This window comes from Rutilus rutilus (assembly GCF_951802725.1).
Source record: "Rutilus rutilus genome assembly, chromosome: 2".
Classification (NCBI taxonomy): Eukaryota; Metazoa; Chordata; class Actinopteri; order Cypriniformes; family Leuciscidae; genus Rutilus; species Rutilus rutilus.
In genome coordinates this window covers 27,103,280-27,129,991 of record NC_140210.1, presented here as the reverse complement: position 1 = coordinate 27,129,991, position 26,712 = coordinate 27,103,280, and the positions used below count along the sequence as shown (strand labels likewise).

Below are 26,712 nucleotides of genomic sequence, written 5' to 3'. Positions count from 1 at the left end.
TAAATTAAAATGATTGTGACCGATGTGAAGGGGGAGGAGGAATTTATATGTGCGTCACGTTTAGTCGATAAAACTCTTCCGCAAAGGATACACCCGTGTATACTCGCACATGGCTCCTCAGGAAGCCTCCTCACTCCTCGATCCTCGACCTCCTCGCGGTGGAATTAGAGAATTGAGATGTCCTTCAAGATGGCTGAGCTCAATCGATTAACGGGTGATAGGATGGAGGACGGAGGAGACGAGGAGAGATATTGAGAAGCACCCCCAGTCTATCTTTCACGTCCTCCAATTGCCCACAATCCTTTGCACACAAAAAAGAAGCAGCGGAAAATGAATCTGCACTGAACTTGTCCAATTTCATTATGTAGCCTAATGCCAGACAACAACAACAATAAAAAAATATTTTCAGAGAAGGCGGCATTATGTTTTCTTGTAAATTAATCTTATAATGCTAAACTATCCATAATGTAAAGCACTGGGAGATCACAGACGAATGCCATTTACTGTATTGTATTAATAGAAAGTCAGTTAATATAAAGATTTAAAAGACATTAAATAACATATTTTATTAATTAACTTTAATATGATCTTTGTTCAGTGACCACGGGGCAGTTTATGACATTGCACTAGACTAGCCATTGCACTTACTGAGGAGGACTCAGAAGGCCTACAAGCCTCAGAAGGAAGAAGGATGTTAACCTGGTAGTCTAAACACTTTCCCAGGTAAGTATGGATTCTATGGCTTATTAAGGTGGATTTGCAAAATTCTGTGGGTAAAGAGCCATGCACTTCACAGTATAGCCATTTCATAGTTGGGATGGTGGTTGGTGTTCTTCAATCTGGTTCGTACACTGACTTATATGACCCACCTTGTCTGTTATCTCAGCTACCACCAGTACAGTTACCATGAGTACATATAAGCAAAAGGGCTTGAGCAGGGAAAAGCTATGAGAGACCTGCAGAGACAGGTTATGTGAAACAAGCCTGTAGCCTGAGACGTTCCCTTTTGAGTGGAACTCAGCGCAGGATCATGGATTGACGCTATGGGAATAACACACCACTGGACAGTGCCTGCCCACAAGGCTATGTTTCTGCACAGACAATTGTGAGTGCTGGCTATGACTGGATTAACCCTGAAGGACCTGAGACTGTAGAACCTGATGAATGTGTGCAGAGAGGACAATAAACATCTTGCCATGATGCACCCCTAGCAAGAGCTCTGGAAGACGCGACTCTCCTAGTGGAGTGGACCCTAACCCCTAGAGGCGAAGCCATTCCGCATACCTCAATAGGACAAGCTGCTTAGTGACCGCATTACCTCTATTGTGGCCACCAAAACAGATAAGAAGCTGAGAGGATTTACAGCACTGGCCTGAGCGGTGGACATAGATCCTTAAAGCATGGACCATGGCTCCTCGGAGGCGAACAGCTCTACTTCCGCTCGGCCATGGGCACTCCACTACCTGTGGATGGAGTCGCCATTCCCCGGGCATCAGCCCCTGCCTCGACAGGATATCTGCACCCAAAATGACATGCCCTTTGATGTAAACTGCTCTTAGTAACTTGCACTTCTCCTCTGCCTGGATCAGAATCTGCTGCGCCTGCCTGAAAAGGGGATGCGAACGCAGAACGCCCTGGTGATTTATGTAAGAGACTACCAATGTGTTGTCTGTGTGGACTAACACATGATAGCTTCTTTTAGGAGTGGGAGGAAGTGTTTCAAAGCTAGAAACTCTTCGATCATTTCAGACAATTTATGTCCTATAATGAAGATGAAGGTCCCAAAAAGCTCACTGGCTGGATGGCCATTGAGAACCTAGGGGTGACCCTCGGGGGCCGGGGGCCAGGATTGCCAGTTTTTTTTCCTTTGCCCCAGGAGATCTGAGATCCTCTCTCCCCCGGGATGGCTGTGCCTGAGCACTCTTCCCGGCCCCCTTATCGCCTGTCTCCTGTTTCTTATTTTCCAAATCTACCTGCACACTCCATGATTGAAGTTTCGCAGAGCCACCTCGGCGACTGTGGTACCAGAACAACAGGGTGCAGGGGCTTGATTCTCGAAGAGAGCCAAGTGGGATCGGAGCTTGCAGAGAGTTAATTTCTCACAATGAGCACAGTCAGCCCCCTCAAGGACTGACCTTCCTTACCCATACAAATCACACACATGTCATGAGTGTCGTCGGCCATAATATATCACGGGCAAGGCGTTTTTTTCCTGACATGTTGGAAACAAACTCTTTGTTCAACCCCCACATACAGGTAAAGCAAACACATGCTCACACATACGACTTCTGAAAACAAAGAAGCTGACGACACACTGGTGTGGCATCTTTTTCGATTTTTTATTGATGCACTACGCTGTCACTACGCCATCATGTTCAGCCAATCCTAGGTTGGCGTGAGTAAACGCATGCTTCAGACACCGGGTCACACGAAGCATCCCCATAGCGTCAAGCCATGACGCAGCATTGAGTTCCACTCGAAAGGGAACTTGACTTTAGTTTCTCTTGTTTATAAATTGCAATATTATATTGATATAATCACACCTTAATTTAAGTACAAATGTATATATATATTTTTTTTTTTTATTCAAATAAAATATTTTTTTTTATAGAAAATGAATTTGTTCAGAGAATGAGCATTCATTTCTATTTTTAGTTCCTTGTCCTACTTGCTGAACGCTTATTAATCTATTATAGCTAATGTGCAAACATATGAAATACATTTTTACATAGACAATGTTTTTAAGTACTGTATGTATAGAGATTATATTGTTTGATAACACAATTTTCTAAATATAAACGTGATTTTGAGTATTCCTCTTTAGAGTGTTATTTACTACTGTAACATAAAGTATGATCATGTCTTTTATTCACAGGCTTAAGTCTACCCACTATATGTACAGGTGCTGGTTTCCTAGCTTTTTATTTTTGTCTCCTTATAGTTTTCACAAACTTGAGGAGTCCCTATCAGAGAACATTCTGTCATTAAAGCAAAAGTGATAAATAGCCAAGTATTTCTGAATTATACAGGCCTACAAGATTTTTTTTTAAATCATGTTATTTAGTTATTTTAAAGTTGAACTGTTCACTTAACTTGTTATACGGAATTTTGTAATGTCGTTTTGATTTAAGTAAATAAAAGAAACACCACTAGGGGGCAATAGGTGTCGAGGGTACAATTTAGGCAATTTTACTTCAAACTCAACGTTTATGGGAGGATTCTAAAAACTTTTTGGATACTGCTGCAGCGTTGTTAAACTCATAGTTGCACACACATTACGATACATTTGTTAGGCATTACTATAATGATGAATAAATGCATGTATATAGACCGAGGTTTTAATGTCATTTTTTACCTTTTAAGGAGAAGATTAGAGCTCTGCTGTACAATGGTTTATGATGCAACTCAATGTTTCCCCCACAGTGAAAATATGTGCAACATAATTCACAATGTTACTGTATTTGATTGTATTTTTGATTATTAAATTATACATTGGTATATGGAAGAATTAATTTCTTTCCCATTTGTAACAATGTTTTAGTGATTCCAAACTTTTAAATGGTAGCGTGCCGTACATTAAGTTTGTTGTTGTTAATCACTTAATGTGATTTATAATGACAATGATCTTTCTTTCTTTCTTTGATAGACTATTGAAAATAAATTACATGACAACGGGGTAACCATTTTGTGTGTGTGTGTGTGTGTGTTCTCCATCATTTGACATTAAGATATTGACTTGACATGGTGTAATGTGATTTGAGTTTATTTCTGAGGTGTAGCTGGTGACCACTGGAATGACTTTTGTAGCCACATTCCTTAAACCCTTTATTAAGCAGATTTGATATTGGGCTATTATTGTTATTTTCCAAAGGTCACCCTCCATTTCAAGATTTACTTAGACAATTTGCAGTTTATTCTTTAAAGACCCTTTTTTATTTTTTACAGAAACTGAACAAAATGTATAGGCCCTGTGTCCCAATGGCATAGGCTACCTGAAGTGTTGGTGAGAGAAAGCTGCCAAATGTGTTGAAGTTTGCCTCTGCTTTTGTTCATTTCCCTGACCACAAATGTGTTTAGCAGTTTTTTGAACAAAAAAATGTTCATGTGAATTTTCAGTAGGCTATATTACTGTATTCTAGTTTCTATACATTTACAGTGATTTGTAAAGTAGCTGTTATTATTATTACAATTACATTATATATGTATACTGTTTAGTGAACAGGATTAGAATATATGACTGTAAAATTCCAGTTTCGCAGTTTACAAGCACAGTGGTTAATTAATACTATAATCACTTGTATATTTACAGGAAAAATGATTAATGCTCCCATTGCTCCAATTTTGCAGCTCTATTTTTGAATAATTTGCTGCAAAATTGTTTCATTGTTGTTTTGTTTTAATCAACAGTATTACTCGTATAGTATTGAATGCAAGCGTAGACTGTAAGTTATTAGCCTATAATTTATGAATAGCTTACACCATTATATCAGCAATAACAAAACTGGTGACTTAAAACGAAACAACTATTTATGTTATTATTAAATCCACCACAATATGAATTATTACTATTAGCATTATTGCAGTAATCTGTAGCATAATGACACAAAATGACCCAAACTATTTCAAATACAAATCTGAATAGCTACAGTCTTGTAACTGTAAGAAATGATTATTAAATATTGACCAGTTCTGTCAATATGTAACCATAGTACAGGCAGGGCTATTAAAAGAGCTTTAATCAAACAAAAGCATTCTGGTTTATTCCATTGCATTAGCTAAGAGTTTCAGTTTCATCTATAGTAAAATAGGGGAGGGGCTATGAAGTAAACCATGGTCAAGAAGTACAATAGTTCTGATTGGACAGAGTCCATGAACCATCGGGAAGACAGCCACTCCTCTCACTACCGCGAAACGACGCGAAAATCTTATTAACCACGTGAATATTTAAGAGAACAAGTTCTCTCCACGCTTTTCAGTTACCCGCATTGATGAGAAATGGGTTTATTTCTTTTTTTATGAAGGGATGCAATTTGGATATTTCCGCCGGGTGGTGCATTTCACGGATTTCCCGCAGAAATAATTTTCTGTAATATCTTGGCGAATTTATTTGAAAGACCTCACGGGACGAAACGGTATGTTTATGCATTTGCCAAGTTGGTGCAACATCTGAGTATGTTTCTACGAGGTGGATTGTGAATAGGGTCAATGGGGTTGAAGAAAAGAGATGATAATATAGTTCAGGGTGAGGGGTGTGTGATTGCATGGATCGTTTCGGTCAATCTCGCTTATAAATGAGAATTCAGTTTAATTTCGCCTATTCAACAGGCTGTCGATAGTAAGTCACTAAAGTCCTTATATAACCAACGTGTAAGGTCTAGTTTAATGTAAAGACGTCCAGATGAGCCAGTTTTAAGTGCGAAGGAACAGTTTTTGTTTAGGTTGGCACCCTTGTTTATTTTGCGCCTGCTTTCCCAAAAACAGTACAGTTCAGTATTGGAGATGGTCATTTTTTGTAACCTTTTCTAAATTTGGTGAACAGAACTCTTAAATATTTTTTAATTATTATTTGAGCTAGGCGTGTATGGTAGCTATTATAAACCCATTTCGACGTTGGGAAATATAGCATGTAAGTTAAGCCTTTTCACGATTTTTAAGTTGTCTGTACCCATGTTTTCTCAGGGAATAGCACAGAAAGGCGTTCAAGATTTCCCAAAACCTAAGGTAAGTTTTTTCTTCTGTTGACTGGGTTGTCTTTGTCGGTCCCACTGTGCTTTTAGAGTTGTTTGAATGGTCGTGTGGGCCTAGTCGCACTTGTTTATATCCAAAGTTTTTATTATGTAACTGGAAATGTTGTTTTCGGTAGCTGTTTTTCAGTTTATCAAACAATGTGAAAATACACTTTTCTTTTTAATTTAGGGAAAAATAATAATCAGTATTTACGAATTAGTAGACTATAATACATCTACAGGCAAAAGCTATATGTGTTAAAATAACTCGGGGCTTGACAAAGGTTGTTAAAGTGCCACAAAGTCAAACTTCCTGTTTAGGTCGAGTGCCTTTTGTCCATTGTGTCAGCACACATACACACAAACACACATAGGCCTACACCATTGGCTGTGAGGGAACCAGGTCTGAACTTGATGTTGTGAGGATTGCGTATAGCAGACATTCAGTTACTTAATTTCTCTGTTTAATTTGTTTTTGTAACTTTCGTCTTGTTGGATTCACAGCAGATAGATGAGAATATCTGCTGGCTTTAAATGTTGCATCACAATGATAGGTTTTTAAGTCTTATTAAGGCACTGCCCTGGTTATCTACTGTTGTTAAAGGTGTAGAAAAACCAAATATAGCCTATAGTCTTGGGCTGCTTGCTTGGTGCCGACCTGCTTGTTTCTCTACAATACTTTATTCACTACAATAGTCATTCTTTTAAAAAGATTAGAGATTGAGATTGAGATTGAGCTTACCATTAATGCAAATCATTTGTTCAAATGCATGCAGACATGCTTGAATAGCAAAGGTCACTTAAGTACATAGAACACAACCACGTGACCAGCTTTACATTCCTCCTATGCTGCCACCCTGCAGTAGTCTTTAGCATAATGTGTTTGCAGATGCCATTTCTATACTTTACTTTACAACAACAAAAAATTAAAATAAAATAAAAGTACAAGTAGCAGGGAAACCCCATTCTCTAACTCATGATTGGTGGGGACCAAATGGAAAATTTATAAATCTCAAAAACCCATACAAAATTAACCATGCTCAACATGATTTTGTGGAGCTTCAGTCTTTTTTAATTTTTAATTAAATTTTTTTTTTTGTGTCAGTCTAAAGTGCAAAACCCAAATAAACAGAACAGGCTGATCAAAATGTTTTTGGAAGTACTTATGGGTACAGTAACTTGCCAAGTTTTCGTTCTAGATTAAAGCATTCCATAAGTATGAGAGGGAATTAGATTTTATTAGACATTTTCATAAGAATAGTTTTTTTTTTATATTTTGCTAATACTGGGCCACCAAGAACAACATCAAGTAAGTATTGCTAGATAGTATTAATAGAGATTCCCTGTTGTCTTCACACAAAGAGAGGTGGGATGTGGAACATAATTAGAGTCCACTGTAATAGTACTTGACATTACCATTATGTGTACTTGAGTCATTTGTATAGGTCGCATTGTTGTACATGGTGTGGCCCACTTTTAGTTGCAGTGTTATATGTACATATTATACAAACTTATTATTATACCTTTTAATAGACACAACATGCATATTGGCATCTTTGTGGTTTGTGGCAAGGGATTTTGTGATTTTATGATTTTATTTTGTGATTTTTTACCAAAAACAGTATGTTTTGAGAGTAAAATATTAAACCTCAAATAAATCAAAACTCAAGTTTAAATCAACTCCAAAAATTAATATTTGTCAATATTCGTTTAATCACTGAGGGGCAAGTCAGTTTTTCAAATGATAGGCTACTATTTAAATTATTAATATCTATTATTCTATTATTCTATTACAAAACATACATAAAATGTTAAACTATATATAATAATAAAAATAAACTATATCAGTATTCTGTTTTAAATTTGTTTGATTACAAACATTTTCAGTGTCTTAAATGTTCAAACTAATATATTTTACAATGTAAGTTCATGAAGAAAATAATGATAATTAATGATTTCAATATTCCAACTGAGCAAAAAGGAAAACACATAAGGTATCAGATAGCAAAAGTGATCAATATTGTTATCATGGTTTTCCAACAGTAAATTTCATATAATAAATCTTTGTGATTAGGAATCATTTATACATCCTGAACTCAGCATTACAAAACCAGTGTTTGTATTTGAGGTTCTATCAACCGTTGATTTATAACTTATATATTTGTTGTTTATATTGTTGCTAGCACTTCAAAATAAGGTCTCATTTGTTAACATTAGTTGATTCATTTGTTAACATGAACTAACCATGAGCAATATATTTTTACAGCTTCTAAAATATTTGTTCCTTTTATTGAATAAAAATACAATTGTTCATTGTTTGTTCATGTTAGTTCACAGTGCATTAATGTTTACAAATACAACTTTTGATTTTAATAATGTATTATTAGAAATGAACCTTATCTAAGATTAATAAATGCTGTGGAAGTGGTTAGTTCATGTTAACTAAAGTCACCAAATAAAACCTTGTTGTAAAGTGTTACCAAATTGTGATTTGTCTGAATATGCACAATACATTTGAAAATGTGGCATTTGCTGCAATATTTGAATTGTGGTGTCTTAAAACATACTAGACCAGATTCAAAATGACCTTAGTCTGATTCGTAGATTCATCATGTGTTTATAAATAGTAAACTCATGATAAAACATTTTAACAACAGCTTTGAGAGTCAGTGTCAGCAACATTAGACAGAATCAGTACATGTTTTATTTAATTTAATAAATACAACTATTTGATAAATAAAATAAATGAAGGGAACAGAACATTAAAATGTGCAGTTCTAAATTATAATTTCAATTCCATACAAATGCAATGATTATTAAAGGACGATAACAACGAAATATGTACTTTAGGTATAGTCCTTGTAGTTTTGTGAAGCTGTTTATGATTGTTATGAGAAGAATTGATCATAGGTCTCAATTTCCAAACAATTTTGGATAAATTAGTTTTTTTTTGGGCCAAGTTGAAAAAAAAAAAACTCTGACCAAATCTGAGAATTAAAATACTGTCATTATTTCATGAAGAATTAAAGCCCTTGCACTTTAAAATAGGTGTTTCTGAGTAGAGAGGGAGTTGTGTGTGTTTGTGCTAAAGTTCATTTTTGGCGTTACTTCATTGAAACTTCATAGAGAGATACGGTATGGAGAAAGCGCTACTACAGTCAGTGGAAGTGGGCCAAGCCACCCGTGTGTGTGTGTGTGTGTGTGTGTGTGTGTGTGTGTGTGTGTGTGTGTGTGTGTGTGTGAGTGAGAGTAACCAGAGCTGAGCAGATCGGATGCCGCACTATGAACACGACTTCAGTTCTGTCACCCTGTGTCATCTGATGCACAGGAATCCTGTCACAGAACACATGTTGAATGTAGGTATCATGATTAGAACAGCAGATGAGAGCGTAAGAAACGTAGAGTAATTTTATATTGGTAACATGAAGTAACTAATATATGGGATGGTCAGTATTAGTAATTATTTTAGTTCATGTATTATAGTCATCACTGGATGATACTTTTTTTTTTTTAAGTTACACATTTTTGTCACATTTGTCTTTGGTATGTGGATTTAATTGTGGCTTTAAAGTCAACATGAAACACTTTCTGTTGTCTTAATTCATGTTCCTTATTGTGCCCGATTCATGTTTTGGGTATCCTCCTTAGCCTTATTCAGACAGGACTAGTTTTCCAGGGGCACGTTAGAGAAGACGCACTTTGCGATTTTAATCCCGTCCGAATCTGCCATGTCTGTGTTTTTCTCACACAACCTCTGTAAAAATTCCAGAGCAAATTACTTATACAGTTTTTCGCCGAACTTAGCGGTCCTCTGAGAAATCGAATCCCATCCGAATGCGGATGTCTGCGATGACGTTGATGTTGTATTATCCTAACGCTTCTCCTCGTGTGTTTTTTGACCTACCTGAGCTACCGTTTGCATACCGATCTTCAGCATGTTTTTATTTCATTTAAATATGAATGACGAAAAATATCCGACAAAAAGAATTAATTATAAAATTAACAAATAGAACAAATCGCATGAAACTGTGAAGACACTTAATATCAATGTGAGGTTAGAATACGATGCTTGTTTCACTGCTCACTTATGTGGGTTTAGCCACTTCTGTGAACTTATGAAGTTTACTTGAATAGGGGTTTTATAATAAATGAAAATAAATGAAATAATAACTTAAGACATATATGTCATACGTAATGCACGCAAGCACAGCACATGACCTTCTTAAACGGCCACGTCTAGAAAACACACACTCCCATCTCTGTAATAAACACGGAGATGTTGGTCCTGTCCGAAACGGTACATGAAATCACGTTGAGTGATAAAAATTGTAACCAAACGTTGTTTAGAAAAAATTATAATTACACTGTAACAAGGACACATTTTAAAGTGTAATTATTTTCTTTCTTTCTAATCTTTTTCTTGCTCATCTTGTTAATAACATGTAATAACTTGTTCTTCCTCTGCTACAACACAATTTTCAGAGTAATTGCGAAATTTATTTGAACGCTCCTGAAATAGATTTTTAACCCTTGTGTTGCGGGTCAATTTGACCCGTTTAGATTTTCTAGTTGTTGGAAATACTGGTTAACCTATGTTTTTTTTTTTTTTTATATTTTGTGACTTTTTCTCATTTATCATCATGAACATGCATGCAAAGTTTCAACATGCTGGTGTTTTTTGACATATACAAACAAAATTACTATTACGTTTGTGATGTTCGCGGGTCAATTTGACCCTCATAGGCAGCTATTCAAAAGCAACTGTACAGACACAAAATAAAAACATTTATTTGTCATGTCAGGGCATCAACTCCAGTTCTAAAGTGTAAGTGTGTCTAAAAGTGCCCTAACCCTAACCAAACACACTTGAAAAAGCTAAATCACGGTGTTCAGAATTAATTGCAAATTACAAATGAAAATCTTTGACAGACACAGAGAGTAAAATAAGCTCTCGTTTATATATTCAAGATATCTGAAATACCTAGCTTTTAACCAAACCTTTTATGTAGGGTTTTCAAAGGCAGCTTCACAGAGCCAAAAAAACAGCGTGTGAAGTGCAAGAAATTCATATGCAGAAAGCACACACTTGCTGTGTGCTCGTCATGTCAGAAGTAATTCTTGACTTTATGAAATGAGTTTACAAAACAGCCAACTTAGGAAAATCATTATACAGCTACATGTAATTGTTCAGTTATGATGTTCTAAAAAACAAAAACAAAAACAAAAAAAAAGTTAAAGAAATGTATATGCAAACCAAGTCAGTATATACTGTTTATTTTCAAATTTTGTCAAAACAAAACAGTTTAAAAAAATTGTTAAAAAGCATTTTCATTAAATCATATCTTCAGATTTTTTTTTTTTTTTTTTGTGGAATATTTGACAAATGTTGATATTAAAAGTTTACAGTTTGTACCTGAATCTTTGTTGTTTTTCATAGTGTGATTTTTGAGGAATTGTATTGAATCCAATTAGGGTCAATCTGACCCGCTCCATAAAGGGTGTACACAGAAATCGCACAGTGCACAAGGGTTAAAATCCCAATGAGATCTTTATATTAGTGAAGCAGACTACTTGCATAAAATTCATATAAATATCAGTTGTCTTTTACCTCCCAATAACATGTCTTGGAAAGATGATATTTAAATCCTTCAAGATCAAAGTTCTTTCGTTTTTATTGTGGGCGGCAAAAAATATAACGCAGTGCAATACAGTGATGACTGAGAGATGTACAAATAAACGTTCCTCAACAGCCTGATGAATCATATTTGATTCATTTTAACATAATTTTTCTTAAACATGATGTATGGATAGTCAAGTAATCCGAAGTTGCTTCATTCCAGTAATATCTATTTTGAACTATTGCTACTTACAATATAACATGTATTCTTACGTTTACTTTCTAAAAATGAGTAAAGATTTCACAGCAAAAAGAGATGTGTACAACAACTTAAGGGTGTCACGTGCATGTGGGTGTAATATAGTACGCAAAGATAAAAAGTCTTTAATAAATCCAAAACAGAAAACTCAGAAAATCGCAGGAGAATAACTTAACACAACCTCATTAACATTGACGATACCGGACAAAGAAAGTTAATGAACAGCGGGTTGAAATACACAGATATAATTAACGTAACCAGAACAGCGTGCATAACTCAATGGAGACAAACTAGCAAAGGGAACACAGGCAAACAGGAACAGAACACAGTGAAAACGAAACCAAAACTGAACAAACACATTACTTTTCACAATTCACTTAATAACAAAGGTATAAACTTTCAGATGTCAGAATGCATGTAATAGATTGTGCACAACAGGTTTTTCAGCAAAGTGTTGTTAGGGTTAAACATTTCTTCTTAAATATCCTGTTGAATATCCTGTTTAATTAACAAATATGTCATAGCAATAAAGTTAAATGGCAGTCAAAGGTGAGCGGTGTCCTTGCATTGCCAGTACTTGTGACATGCCTGAACTCTATCTGAAGACACTATCTGAGCTTTGTTACACCAGTAGAAGGAGTACGGGGGTGGTTAGAGATTTCGAGATTAAACGAATAACCCATCTCCATTCATCCTTTCACTGTCTCTTTGTGCGAAACCATTGACAGCACTTGTGTCTGTTTTTAGATATTCTGCATGGTGTTGATAGTCCATTGGTGTTCACGGTCTCTGTTTCCGTATGCGCGTCTCTTTCTCTTTAAACACACATTGACTTAATCACGTTTAAAGCCTTTGCCCCATACCTATGCTGAGGCAATGCTGATGACTTGGGGATGGTGCAGGAGTTGCTATGGTAACCCTATAGCTGGAGAGTGTAGAGGTATAGGCAGGTCGGTTGGGCTTTTGTTATGGATGGAGTGTGTGAGTGAGTGAGTGGAGTCTAAAGCAACACAATAGCCCACTGAGACCGGCTGACAGGAGAGGGAATTTACTGGGAAATTTGACTGTGATCTATAAGTACTGTGAGAAAGGTTGGGAAGCAGAAATAAAGACGTGCTGTGAAAGCCAAGAGAGAAACACTCCCTGTTTGCTTATAGGTGTCGGCTGATCAACAGGTTTGGTAGCGTGTGTAAGGCGTGCATAGAAGAGTTGATTATTAAGCTTTATACAAAAGAAATAATCGAACTATACTGTATGTAAAATCTTTTTATGAATTTAAATAAGAATATAGGCTCATAATAAATATATCCTGCTGTTACTGTCAGATTGTAGCCACAGGGCATATGCATAAAGTGTATTAAGCTTCATAACTATTACGTTTAATTTGATGTCATTTAATTGTTCACAAATCTGACTACACAGAGTGATAGTCTGAATCACAAATAACTCTTATTGGGCCCCATGAATTTTTTTTCCAAATTCCGTTATTATCTATTCAATTTTTTCACCAAAATCTGCTATCATTTTACTGGATTTTGTTGTTTGTGGTTTAATTACATTTTAATAATCAGAAAGGATGTCAGATCAACTGAATTAAAAAAAACTTTAAAAATGTAATAATTTATTAACATTTTAACAAAAACAGTGAAATGTGTTTTATTTTTTCAGAAATTCTGTGTTGTCTTTTTTTCTGGATTCTGTTTGAATGATTTAATTGTATTTGATTTAATACAAATGCATTATTAAAAGTGATGGTAAACAAAAGGAAGGTATAAAACTAACAATTTAATTAAAAAAAATACACTAATTGAACTGAACATTGAACTTAACTTGTAATTATTACTTTATAAACATTCTACTGTACAATAGTAATATACTTTGTATAGTAATGTATTTGACATTAGTTTTTATCAAATGAAAGTCCTTATATAATAAGACTGCAAAAAAAACTCCACGAGTGTCAAGCGCGCATGCTTGAGAATATGTGTAGTAGACAAAACTGCGTCACTCTTTCATGCAGAGACACAACATGCAGTCTTCAGATTCTTCTTTTTGATCTATTCATCAAATTTTGCTCAATTCCGTAACATTCCATGTTATTCAATAAATTAAAAAAATGTATGACTTGATTCCACAATTACAGCTGCAATTTTGAAATGACTCTTATGAGCTCAAGATATCATTTGAAAAATGTTAACAAATTCTTTACTAAACAAACTCACTGAACACTTAGCGAATTAACATCTGACTCTTACTGAACTTTAGGTCTTAGCTTTCAGTCATGTCCTACTCAAAATTGGGCAAGTTGTGTTTTTCCCACAAAAGACACGATCATTGACCGCTTGTGCTGTTCTTATGACATTAAAACACTAAATGATAAATCAGAAGTGTCAAACATATTATCAAAATAAAATGATTACACGCGCGCACACACACTAGGTCAGCTCTTTAGATGCTGAGCTACTGGATATGGATACACACACACACTGGGTCAGAGGATGAGGATCAGGTTGTGATGGAGATAATGCTTCTTCAGCCTCTTGTGAATCACGTGATAGTCAGTGATCTGATGGCCAGGTTAGATCTATATCCGATACTGATATTATTAAAACACATGAGCGGGTTTTTAATTAGTCTCCATTGCGGTGCATACTGACATACAAATGGGGAAATCATCACAGATTGTTTTTCTCCATAAAAAGCATATAACGTGTGTGCGCATTTGACATCGTCTACGGATGGTGTACGTGCTGGATTGTCTCTCTTTACCCTCTCAGGAGGATTGTAGTGAGCTGAGTATAGGTAATGTGTGCATATGTTTGGGGGGCAGGGGCTGTAACCACACTTAATAGAGGCCTTGCCTGTGTCTAATAATCCCAGAGTCCTCAGATTAAAGGATGACGTGTCTGCTGGTAGAGCGCTACATGGCTCAGACTCTGGCCACGTTGTGTCCTGATTCCACCATGCATGAATTGCTTGAGTACGTGGGCTTCTTTGACAAGGCAAGAATGTGGAACACAGAGCTTTGACATCACAAACTGTGGAAGTCCGTCTTTTTCACATTTAAGGAGGAATCTTGGTGGTGCGGTAGCAATGAATGAGTGGGTGCTCTGGACCGAATCTGTGATTCCTGTAGCGATGAAGATCTAGAACTCTTCTGTGGTTCAAAGGCAGTGCTAACTGACTTAGAAAAGACAAGGAGAGTTGTTGGGTAAACTCTTCTCTTATATGATAACATTATCTAAAAAGTTTTCGTCCTGTCACTCTGTCTTCATGATCAGTGGACCAGCAGCACCAAGTCGGATAAAGGTATTATATACACTTCCGTTTATAGTTTTTGAATGTTTTTGAGAGAAGTCTCTTGTGCTCAACAAGGCTGCGTTTATTTGATCAAAAATGCAGTAATAATACTGTGACATATTATTACAATTTAAACTGTTTTGGATTTTAATATAAAATGTCATTTATTCCTATGATGGCGAAACTGATTTTTCAGCATCATTACTCCAATATGTAGTGTCACATGATCCTTCGGAAATCCTTCTCGTATGCCGATTTGATGCTCAAGAAACGTTTCTTTGCTGATCAATGTTCTTCTTCATCAGTGTTTAAAACAGTTTTTCTGCTTAATTGTTTTTGTGGGAACCATGATACACTACTATTCAAAGGTTTGGAGTAAGTAAGGTTTAAAATGTATTCATCAAGGATGCATTAAATTGATCAAAAGTGAGAGTAAAGACATTCAGAAAAATCTATTTCAAATAAGTGCTGTTCTTTTGAACTTTTTATTTATCAAAGAATCAAAATATCAAAATATTAAGCAGTTCTCAACATTGATAATAATAAGAAATATTTATTGAGCACCAAATAAGCATATTAGAATGATTTTTGAATGTTCATCTGACAGTGAAGACTGGAGTAATGATGCTGAAAACTCAGCTTTGGCATCACGGGAAATGGAATAAATACAATATATATATATATATATATATATATATATATATATATATATATATATATATATATAAATAAATATATATATATATATATATATATATATATATATATATATATATATATATATATATATATATATATATATATATATATATATATATATATATATATTTATATTTTAAAATAGAAAACAGTTGTTTTAAATTGTAACAATATCCCAGACTTACAGTTTTCCTGTACTCTGGTCAAATACTTGCGGCATTTGTGAGCTTAAGAGACTTCTTTGGAAAACATAAAAAAATCCTGATGATTCCAAACTTTTGACCGGTAGAGATGGGTAACAGTAGTTGTTCTCTTTTTTTCACACATTTTTCACACAGAGTCTAGTGTGTTTTAGAGTTTCCGTCTTCACTGTCTTGTTTTTTAATGAGGATGCGGAATGGGAGACTCATACATATGCAAATCAGGCATGCTGAATAATTATGCAGAAAGTATGCCTCTCACATGTTGAAATATGGACGTGAGTCCTCAAACCTCATTTGCATCGCATACATCTTGAATGTGTTCCAAGTGGGATATAATTGGCAGTGCATCCTTAGGAGGAGGGGCAAATGTTTTAGTATTCTTCTCTGTTACCTGCTCTTATTGATATCTGTCCGATTTATCCTATAACTGCAGAATGTTACACAGAACCCTTCATGCATTATTTACATTGTTTACACAAGTTAAGCTGTGAATACAGACTTGCACATATACTACCTATATGAAATGCACAAGGTTAGTTCACACCAATTAGACATTTACATGAATGCACTTTGCAGACACTTTTATACAAAGCAACTTTTGCATTCAAGGTATACAAGTTATCCAGTTCATACTAGTATTGTCACAAAACTGGAATTTCAATACGATACCTTAAATACTTTTCAAAAAAATATATATTCAATTCCATTTTCGATACCACGGGGAAAACCTGCCATCCATTTTTTGTCCATCCATTGAAATTCTAGGCAATCAGTATTTTCAAGCTTCTAAAAGTGCATGACGCATTGTAACAGTAATCCATATGAATCGTGTGGTTTAATTTAAGTCTTCTGAAGAGACATGATCGCTTTATATGATGAACAGATTTTAATTTAGGCTTATATTCAGATATAAACATTGATCAATTACCATTACAATTATCTCACCTAAATGTTTGCTCACTCATTGTATTTGTGTTTTTACAAAGGGGCGATTTTGTTGTACAGTGGCTTACACGCAGCACAAGGAAGCTTGATTTCAAACTTTGAATTGAATTGAATAAAAAAATATATATAAAAAAAAATTAATAAAATAAGAACAAATAAACAAAGTAATGAACCTTACAATTAAAGTTACAAAAGTTATTCAGTCAAGAGCACTGAGTTGCTGCGTCCCAATTCGCATACTATTCATCCTAAATAGTATTCGGAATTAGAATTAGTGTGTCACAAATCGTAGTATGCTGAAATAAGTATTCCAAAGATACCCGGATGGTCTACTTTTTCCGGTTAGAATCCGAAGTGCAGATCGATGCACACTCTAATGGCTAATATTGCCCACAACCCATTGCGCTGTGGACGAGGATTCGATTAGAACTACAAACACGAATAAAAAGTGTTAAAAAACTGCAAACATGACGGATGTGCGAGACCAACGGTTAAGCAGAGCGGTTAAGATAAAGGAGTTTGAGCGATTAATAATCAGTAGCCTATCTAACCTGACAAAAATATATTTATTAAATGTTATCCACATTATATTTAATCAAAAACAGCATAGTGAACTTTTATAACGACGCGTTTGGTCATTAACTTTTAAATGCATCATTATTGCAAACACGAGGAGAGTTCTCCAAATGAAAGATCCATGACTGGCAGATTTATCTCACATTTCTCTCCGAAACGGTAGGAAATTTAATTTATTTGAATGGGGAGGATTTTAAAGCTACACTGTGTAGGATTTTCTCCCATCTAGCGGTGAAATTGTTTATGACTACCAACTGAATATTACTTTCTAGGCATTTTAACTCCTACGGTGGCCGTATTATTTCAAATCTGCCGACAGTCGCGAGTAATCTCCCCCTCGCATTCGTCACGGTGCCACTGAGTGTAAAAACGCAAAAGGCGAAGCTTGAATTTCCAGGTATGTCCCTCTTTGGCACATGTATTTTCAAGATGGAGGCGCAACATGGCTGCCGCCATTCGAGCGGCTCGCTCGTATGTATTCTAAATGGCAGATTCTACGCTTACGAGAATACTTGATTAGTTGGTGTAAGTAATTACACATTAATGAGCACATATCATTTTGAAAGAACAAAGTGTTTTTTGTTAAGAATCAACTTAAAAAATGACACAGTGTAGCTTTAACTGTGACAAGATGTTTGACAGGGCAGTTTAAACAGTGACGGGGTTGCACGTTACTAAGTGACAAAGCGTCCGTTAAAGACGCAATTATGACTAGGCTATGTCCCAAAGCTTACATTCTCTTCTGCTTCACACACAAAAGTATGACTTTTTCTTCTCAAAAACAGTACATACTTTCAGGACATAGTACAAGTAGGCGAAGCAAGTGATTTCTCTTTTTCTTTCGTTTTCTTATTAACATTAATGACACAAACAGCAGCAGGTTTTTTAGGCTGCTGTCACTTTAAGAGCTTATACATGGATCCAATATACTGTTACACATCTGTTTTCTTTCCCAACTGTTTACGTTCACTTTAGACCTAACTGACTGTGTTTACGTGTACACTGGCCAAGATGGCCATTTTGACAGAACTGTGTATGTATTTGACCATTTAGGTGCAATAAGCCACGAAAAAGAACTCAATTTGGTACTCTCGAGCTGTTTGAGAGGAGGATTTATGTGAGTGCATTTTGGATGTGAGCGTGGAACCTGCTGGAATGAGTGAAATAATGACCAATACCTGCTATCATGTGGCGAAATTCATGCCCTATCACAGTCACACCAACACTATTTAACCGGAGTGAATGAGATGAATCAGGCAGAGGAGGTGTTAACTCGCTGTCTGACAGAAGAGAGTGCAAGAAAGCATAGCTGGTATCAGTGTATCGATTCTGCGGAAAATTAGTATTTTTGACAACACTGGTTCAAACTGTACATTCTTTGGAATTCAAACCCATTAACTTTGCTTTGTTATGCTCTACTGTTTGTGCAACAGGAAAGTTCAGAAAATCTGAATTTATAGATTATAATTTATATAGATTAAAGGTTTTAAAGCAAACTTGTGATTATATTCAGAATGTTGGTGTAAAGAAAATGACATTTGATTGGCAGTAAGTCAAAATGGTATTATTCCCCCAACTGTTCTCATTTCCTGTTCTATTCCTTCCTGATATGTCATTGTTGTACTCTGAATCTTCCCATTGTGTGTTAATAACATCTACAGTTTGCTACAATAAGTAGGCTATTATCCTTCCAACTAATCAGTGGCTGACCTGGTCATAAGTGACATAGGGTGGTATTGTTATTTGGCCCCACACACTGCTGCCACAAATGGATGCACTTTCTAAAAGTTGATACTAGGGACATGTCCCCACTGACTCTACATTTGTTTCACACACTGAAGTAACAAACGTCAAATTCAGTTGTTGGATTAGTAGGCTATGTTAAACCTGCTGGTGTTTGTGGGGGCAGTGTGATAATGGCAGTTGTGTTTCACAACATTGTAAATCCAAGATCAATCCCTTAGAACATTCAAAATGTTGACGTTTGTGTCAACAGTGTGAACCAGCTTTTAGATTAAAAGAATTCTGTCATTTACTCCACCTCATGTTGTTCCAAACCTGAATGACTTTCTTTGTTTTGTGGAACACAAAATAATATATTTTGAAGAATGTTGGCAACCAAACAGTGTGATTACCATTGACATCCGCTGAATGGACAACAACAACAACAACAAGAAAACATATTTCTCAAAATATCTTCTTTCACTGTATGTTCCACAGAAGAAAGAAAGAAAGAAAACATTCTTAAAAATAAAGGTTATTTATTGGCATTGACGGTTATATGGAGAACCTTTAACATCCATGAACCTTTTCCATGCACAAAGGTTTTTAGATTATAAAATGTTATTCAAACTAAGAAAACACAAATGGATCTTTTAAGGATTGTTTACTGAAAGGTTTTTTGGGGAACCACAAATGGTTCTTCTATGGGACCACTGCAACAAGACCCTTTTCGAACCTTTATTTTAAGAGTGAGTTTAGAAATTGTATAGTCTACAATAGAACACCCGCACAATCTCATTCCTAAATGACAACGATTTGGCCGTGTAATAAACCTTTGACAAAAATCACACCAGAACATTCAAATCTGCGTTTGCGCTTCTGCTTAGGTTATCAAGGTATGAAAAAGCTTTGCAAACAGTCTTTTCAACCACACAGCATCGTAATTTCCATGTTATTAATATTCCAAAACATTATAGTGCACGTACTGGAATAAAAAAAACTTTGGATATAAACACTGTCTACGGAAGTGATCAAATCACCTTTTGAAAGTAACTTGGCTCTTCAAATAATGATTTTATAGACTACATTGTTACGGTACTATAGGTGGCGACAAGTTACTGTTCAAAATGTTTGTCATTGAATCATTCGTTCAAGACTAAGAGATTCATTCAGAAAAGCTGATTCATCCAGTAATGAAATATCATTGAATCATTCATTTAAACCGATTTAAAGGTGAACTAAGTAACTTTTTTATCTTAACCGAACAGCTTCGGAGTCATTGGAATGGTTATATGACTTTATATGATTTTCGGGTTGAATGGTGGTCTTCTCGCACCCCTCGAGCGCCTGTGAGACGAAAAAACAACCTTGCAACTTTGGGCCGGCGGGCCGCCCAAACTGCTTTACGGCACTGCACACATATACTATCTAAACATTGATATGCTAGCCTTCTGTGTATTATACATACCTCAGTGGACATGGCTCCGTGCGTTCGCCGGGTTCTTTGAAAACAAATGCACATGACCAGCGGGAGAAGATGGGACGAGCCAACGAGTTTTGACGACAGTGTTGTCAAATATCTATTCCGAAGCTGTAGGGGGAGCTCTATAGAGAAACCCGCGAGCAAAAAGCATAATGCAGCTTAAAAAAAAAAAAAATTCATTCAAATTTATGACAAATTTTAAATAGACTGCAGAAATTGACATTTTGTCAGAACCTCTAGTAAATTACTTGTTATTTTGTTAGTTGTCTGTTCAGAATCTTGGGAGAATTGTGATCTCTTTTAAAAAAAAAAAAAAAAATCATCATCAATTCATCCAGAATCATGCAGGTCTACAATATAATATAATCTAAGAATTTCTCACTAAACTGAATTGCAGCACCTGCTATTTGTCTCAGCTAGCCAAAAATCCTGCTGTGTTGTGTTTTAGAAATAGCTAATGCATTGCGTGTACTCACTTTGTCAAGAATGCTAATTAATGCTGTTTACTCTTAAACACTAATTCCTGCTGTAGAGGACATCAGAATGCTAATACACACAGCACAACTCATAAATAATTGACTGAGCTATGCAGAATGCTAATGGATTAACCACTGGGGGCAGCAGGATACTGCTGTGTTAAAATAGTGCATGTTGAATGTTAATGTGGCAAGCGACGTCCAGGTGTACCTCTGGAATGTGAGGAGAGGAGGAGTGGTTCTATTTCTGGCTCTTTCATATTCAATAAAGAAACAACAACAGGGGTTTCAGAATTAAAACCATGTCGACAATAAATGATAGTATAAAGGCAGGCAACAATGCCAAAACACCATTCTGCTTGACACATGCAGACACCGGTGAAATCTAAAGTGGATCCAGGCAGCTTTTTTACTTTCTTTTTTGCGTAATTAAGTCATAAGACTAGCTCTGTTAGAAAAACCTAGTGTGCAGCATCTCTACCTATTGACTTCTAGGAAGGCATCCTAACCATCATGGAACTTCATAAGTTTGTTTTCTGGAATTCTCTACATTAGCAGAAGCTCCAAACAGGAAAAGTCAGCATGTCTTGCTAAATTTGGTTCTATATTGTAATTAGCATACAAATACAGAACACATACAAATATTGGGTCAAATAATACATTTTTAATTACATTGACTGAACTACTTCTCAGTTCAAAATGAAATCTAAGGTTATTTAATAAAGACATTTCTCTCGCTTTGTTCGACATCTTGAATATATTTTTTTCACCAAGCTCACTGCAGTGCACTCTGGGATCTCCTTTTTCTGCAAAGGATACTTGCAATGATGCCTGAAGGCTGATTTATACTTATGCGTCAAACCTACGCCATAGCTACATCGTCGGCTCTGTGTAGCACGTGTAGCCGATGGCGTAGCCGGATGTGTACCTCTCCAAAAATGTAACAACGCGTCAATTCTGTACAACTCAAGCTGCAACAAACGCTGTTGTCTATTTGCTGCCATCACTGCTGCTGCTTCCCCGACCATAGATATCATATAAAGGCTAGATGTCTCGTCCGCGCTGCTGGCCAATGGAGCTCGACATCCGCACACGGCGGCCATCTTACGACAGGGTGCTCGCTCACTCATAACATGGTGCATGTACTTTTAAATAACCATAACTTGCTCAATTTTCTACCGATTTTCAAACGGTTTGGTTTGTTATAAACGTCAGAGATGTAGCTATTATACTGCATACATATGAATAATTATGTTCAAAATGTTTAAGCATTCAGAATTATAGCCACGTTAATAACGTTTGTAAGAAACCAAACCGTTTGTAAATCCGTCCAGATTTCAGCGAGATAAGAGGATTTGTGTGCGTGCTGCTCACTCACCTTAATTCACAGAGCCCTGTCCTAAGATGGCCGCCGGTGATGCCGGAAGTGACTCCGCCTTAAGACATCTAGCCTTTATTCACCTTATTCCGCCCCGCCCACTTTTACTTCTGTCCAGTACTTCCGCTGTAAACCACCTTCCGGTTTAGCGGACCCTCATTCAATTTCGAGGAGAACTGCAGAGAAGTCTCACTGATAAAATGTCACATAAGATAAGCTAATTTGTGCCAAATGTGCTATGTACGTGTGTACCAACAGCACAGCAATGCACTGTTTCTCGGGGTATTTTTTAAACGACTTTTAGGTGTTTATATGACCCGTCTGCCTGTCTGATCGCAGCCCGGCCGATGTGTAGTGTTTAGCCTACATTAGCCACAAACATCTAATGTTGTAATGGTCTCACTACAGGACACATACACATGCTATACCTTGTTTTGTCGCTGGATTTATTTTACAGCCATTACTTGTGTTAGAGATCAAACCATAAGAAATTGCAGCTAGCAGTTAGCTAAGCTAACGTTACCCTCTTGTTCATCTAGTTAAAGCTCTACTTTCTTTCTACACCAGTTCGTGGCTATTTTTTTCTCATCTGTTGGCTATACACTGCAAATGTATCTGGTGATTAAGCAAACAAACTGTGGTGTAATAATGTTTCAAACTTTACATGTAGTAGTGTTTGTGCACATCTTCATAACTAAGTAATAGCTATTAGAAAGACACAGCTATTAAATCATTTGATTGTGGCATTGTTTCAAAAGCTTCAAGTGAAATGTACTTTAGTACGTTGCAGCAGTTGTTAATAACCATAGGCCAACGCATTTGGCTATAATATTATAGTCTATCTACTTATATCAAGACAGATAACAGATTGGACCAGGGCAAACAAAGCGCTAAGTAGCTAAACCAGGAAGTGAGATTACGCGGATGGCGCCACCCAGTGCTACTTCCGGAATAAGGTGAATATGATATCTATGTCCCCGACAACATGCACAACAAGCTGCTTCTTCTTCGGCTTTTGCCTTGATGCTGTGGGTTACACCATCAACATGCCTGTGGACACTGCCCACTAGCGGTCTGCATGTGTAATTGCATGTCGACGTGGACAACGACACAGAAGTATAAATGAAAACCGTCATGCAGCTTACGCAGTAGGTCCGATGCAGAAGTATGAATCAGCCTTTATAAATTTGCAAAAACAAGGTATCTTTGAAGTCAGTGATATTCAGTTGCTCGCCCTTTGAGTTGGGAGTGCACCTATGTAGCATTGTGGTCGCAATGAAAATACCAAGTTCTGGCATGTAACTCTAGATGGCGCAGGCTGATAGGTCCTTAACTCATTTAGTAGCGATTGCATCATCATACAGCCTTGTGTGAAGACAATACATTCCAACATTTGTCCGAAATCGTTAGAAATGTAATTTAATGGAAAACTATATGAGTGGTATGGCAGGATTTTGAACAGCCTCTGGAGTTTTAGGAGGGCGTCGTCGACAGAAGCAGAGTAGAGCTAAATAAAATAATGTATCCAAATTTTAAAGACATGACGCGTCTAGTGTGTGCCTTGTTTTGCAAATGTTGGAGCCTCCTTTTAGGAGGACATAGTTTATGAATCATAACCCACCAATTTGGCTTATGATGAAAATAAAACAAAAATAGATGCGTTACCTGCCTTGGTTAATTTTCACCCACATTTGGCGGGTGAACATGGATTTAGAAAATAGATAGGGTTACATTTCAAATGTTGTTTCTCTGGGCAGCTCAGTAGGTTTTTCAAACCGAGCATGCACAGTATTAATTAGGTAACATTAGAAGGACTAACACAATATTTCTGATGTCTAATGCAAATCTTCCCAAGACCTTCAAGTGGTTGGTTCACACAGTGACATAGAAGTTCAGGCTTGACTAGTATAGATCCATCTAATGAGCCGAGGTGAAGGTTCACATGGATCACTCAATGCATTAAGGGGTCAGTAGGGCATTAGCTTTTATCCCAATGTCAGTAGCTCTGACTGAGATCAGCAATGGACAGAATTGACCCTGTTCACTTCAGGGGGTTCCACACAGAGCCGATCGTGATCTGATCGAGACCTTCAGATGTGATTCTGCTAGTCTAGATGGCTAGATACTGCAGATCTGATTAAGGTGAGGTATCATTTCAGCTGAGGAGGTAAAATAATTTTTCTACACAACAAAGCACTGAGGGAGATTATGCACAGTGCTTGGCTAGAGACCTTTCAATATAAAATCTTAATTCACTTGGTATACAGTTTGGGGCTTATATCTTTCAGTCATTCTATCATTCTATCTAATACTTCTTATCTTCTATATCTTTTGTCCCAGTGGGAAATGCACTTGTTCTCTTTTTATGGCTCTGACACTTTGCACACTTTCAGGGCGCTTATGTGCTTAAGTGATTAAGAGACGAAGTGGGAAATCGGGTTAATTCAGCTTAGACGCTTCTTTAAACGTGCGGGAGCCACTGCCACTTCAGGGTCCCAGGTCCTCAAACATATCCTACATCTACCTGCAGGAGTTCAGCAGGTTCTAGACTCATTGTTGGGCTTATTTCGAAATGGTTATTCCAGATTTATTTGAGATGCAAGCGTTCAAGGCTGTTAAAACATTAGCCTGCTGATTAGTGATGTTCATTTCGGGGAGTTTCCTGACACCTGAAACTTGTTAACCGATCATTAAACTTTAACCGACAAGATTGTTAAATTAGAATTAAATTAAATTAGAATGAATAAGTGTCTGTTACCCATCTTTTTTCCAGGGGTTTAGTTTTGCATGTGCTAATAGCAGCTTAAACAGAGCATGAGGATTCACACATCGTCACATATCACACCTGCAGCGTTTCTATGAATGGAGATAAACGGATTAAAATTATATATATATATAAAAGGAAGAAATATGCGCAATATATATCATTTAAATAATTAACAGATTATCAAAATGAAAGAAAAAAACTGTGCAACAAGTATATGCCTATATGTTTGTTGTCTTGATTTTATAAAAACACAATACAGTGTTTTTTATTCAATACCCTTTACAGTTTCAAATGATGTTTTATTCTTATCTGACCATAAATTAGTATTTTAAGTGGTTTCCACTGTTATCACGCAGATCGCCTCGCGTGCACACAAATATCAGCTCTACCATTGCTAACTTGACATGGCAGCCTGTTCATTATAAAAATAAGTTTTATAATTAACAAAAGTAACTTCTTAAACATAACAAGTTACACTGCTGAATTTACAAAGCCTAGTTTACATAATAAATAAAGGGCCCCTATTATGCTATTTTAAAGTTTCCTAATGTTGTTTTGGAGTCTCCTAAAACAGGTTTACATGCATCAAAGGTCAAAACACTGTTTCATTTCCTCATAATATACATTTGCACATTACCACATTTTTCAATGATTCTCAAACGACTCGTCAAATGAATCAATCTCTCTAAATCCCTCCTTTCCGTGAGCTACTTTGCTCTGATTGGCCAGACAGCTCAGTCTGTTGTGATTGGTTTACTGCGTACAGTGCGCGGCGAAAACAAAAAATGCCCATTGCTATAACAATGTCAGCTCTGCTTGTCCTGAGGCTTCCTACACCTTAAACCAGGGTTCCTCAAACTCGGTCCTGGATGGCCACTGTCCTGCACAGTTTAGCTCCAACCCTGATCAAACACACCTGAGCAAGCTAATCAATGTCTTCAGGATCACTAGAAACTCACAGCTAGGTGTGTTTGATCAGGGTTGGAGCTAAACTGTGCAGGACAGCGGCACTCCAGGACCGAGTTTGAGGAACCCTGCCGTAAACTAAACACAGTAACGAACAATGACGTCGATTTTACCATATCAATGAGAGCGCGAGTCCGATGATGAAACACTGGAAGAACTGTTATTGAACCCGAACCTCCATTTCAAGGACAATTCGAGCAGGACGTTTCTTCAGTGATACTACTCAGTTTGAGGTACATTATATGAGATGTTGCAACTGTAATTCCTCTCCATCAGCATTAACAAGTGCATGTCCATCAACAAACCGATTATTTTACTTGTACTAATTTACTTACCGAGTATTTTTGTAATATATTGCGGTGAACACGTGGAAACTGTATCAATAACAGTGCATGTATGCAAAAACATTAGCCGAGCTCTAGCGTGAATGACTGATGTGAATGACTGATGTAACATAAACGTTGGTAAAACAAATCTTGCTCAGTGCTTAATCTTTCCTCAAAGAAGTGAAAACGACAGACAATCTGCATTAATATACACAGTTATAGGTAATAGTGGCCCACAGCTGAGTTAGCAGTTAGCAGGAGCCCGACAC

The 26,712-nt window shown here is 36.5% G+C and overlaps 1 protein-coding gene across 3 annotated transcripts in view; it reads left to right on the top strand.

Annotated features, from left to right (window-relative positions):
- The first annotated feature begins 4,854 nt into the window (after positions 1–4,854).
- igf2bp2b (insulin-like growth factor 2 mRNA binding protein 2b) overlaps positions 4,855–26,712 on the top strand; it is a 46,166-nt gene continuing 24,308 nt past the window's right edge. For 2 of the 3 annotated variants that reach the window (XM_084390138.1, XM_084390136.1), the window contains exons 1-2: positions 4,855–5,132; positions 5,680–5,721. The gene's annotated coding sequence lies outside the window, so the exon portion shown is untranslated. The remainder of the gene's footprint in view (positions 5,133–5,679; positions 5,722–26,712) is intronic. The other variant, XM_084390137.1, reaches the window with a different exon arrangement.